This window comes from Etheostoma spectabile, chromosome 24 (genome assembly GCF_008692095.1).
Source record: "Etheostoma spectabile isolate EspeVRDwgs_2016 chromosome 24, UIUC_Espe_1.0, whole genome shotgun sequence".
Taxonomy (NCBI): domain Eukaryota; kingdom Metazoa; phylum Chordata; class Actinopteri; order Perciformes; family Percidae; genus Etheostoma; species Etheostoma spectabile.
The window spans coordinates 2,460,727-2,462,347 of record NC_045756.1 but is presented as its reverse complement, the minus strand read 5'-3'; the positions used below and the strand labels follow the sequence as shown (position 1 = coordinate 2,462,347).

The window sequence follows — 1,621 nt, the reverse complement described above, 5'->3', positions numbered from 1 at the left end:
ATATAGTCCTGGCTTGATTAAGAGTCTGGAATAACTTACACAATCAATGTTTTTTAAATACAGGGTTCGTTTGTGCATGCATGGGTATGATGGGTTGTGGTGACATACTGGACTTAGTTGTAATAGGCAGCCGCTCTCTGGGCTAAATCCACCACTCCTACCTGGGCCACAGCAGCTCTCTGGGCTAATACCACCACTCCTACCTGGGCTACAGCAGCTCTCTGGGCTAATACCACCACTCCTACCTGGGCCACAGCAGCTCTCTGGGCTAATACCACCACTCCTACCTGGGCTACAGCAGCTCTCTGGGCTAATACCACCACTGCTACCTGGGCCACAGCAACTCTATGGACTAATACCCTCTCTGCTACCTGGGCGACAGCAGCTTCCTGGACTAATACCCCCTCTGCTACCTGGGTCACAGCAGTTTCCTGGGCTAATACCCCCTCTGCTACCTGGGTTACAGCAGTTCCCTGGGCTAATACAACCACTGCTACCTGAGCCACAGCAGCTCTCTGGGCTAATACCACCTCTGCTCCCTGGGTTACAGCAGCTCCCTGGATTAACTCCACCACTGCTAACAGGGCCACAGCAGCTCCTTGGGCTAACACCACCACTGCAGGACCCTATTACAACTAAGTCCAGTATGTCACCACAACCCATCATACCCATGCATGCACAAACGAACCCTGTATTTAAAAAACATTGATTGTGTAAGTTATTCCAGACTCTTAATCAAGCCAGGACTATATGGGATCCACAGTGTAAAAACAAAGGGCTCTTAGGTGGCCATCTGAACATACGCAGTATGGCCCCTGAGAGGGAACAATTAGAGCATCTTCTCATAAACTCAAATGTAGATTTCTTAGGGCTTTCAGAAACTTGGCTTAAACCATCTTCCCCACAAGCAGTGGTATCATTACAAGGCTACAATGTCTTTAGAAAGGATAGGCATCAAGGAAAGGGGGGAGGGGTGTTACTGTATATGAAAGACTGCTTAAACTGTACACAAATAATTTGGCCTAATGAAAAACCAACTGAGTGTGTTGGAGTCAAAGTGTCACTCTCAGCAGGAATGTCATTTACTGTTCTATGTCTTTATCGTCCGCCTTCAGCAAAAGTAGATTTTTATGATCAATTTAAAGCACTTCTAAGTTGTTGTGACTTTAATAACGAGGTTATTCTAATGGGAGACTTAAATGTAAATTGGGACAACAAAAGTGACAGAAAGAAACTGAAAGAAATTACAGATAATTTTGGACTGACACAAATGATCAGTGATCCCACTAGAATAACAAATCGATCTAAAACTAATAGACCTGGTGTTCTCTAACTAACAGCAGAATAATAAAACATACAATTTTTTTGACTGGCTTGTCTGCACACACGCCATATTCTTTTTCAGAAAGCTGAGTAAAAAACGATTGAGAAGTACAGTAAAAACATTAATATAAAACAAATTATTCCAAAGAGCCAGGAACAACATTTAATTTCAGCTCTAAACACTCTTGATTGGTCTAGTATATTACTTGTGATGACACTAATAAATGTTCTGTTACTACACTCCTCTATTAAAGGGCTTCTGTCTCAGTTTCAGAAAGCGTCATTTAAAGAACGAGTT

At 43.1% G+C, this 1,621-nt stretch overlaps 1 long non-coding RNA gene across 1 annotated transcript in view; it reads left to right on the top strand.

The window, feature by feature from the left end:
• LOC116673981 (uncharacterized) overlaps positions 1-1,621 on the top strand; it is a 15,919-nt gene that overhangs the window by 3,389 nt on the left and 10,909 nt on the right. The window lies entirely within an intron of this gene.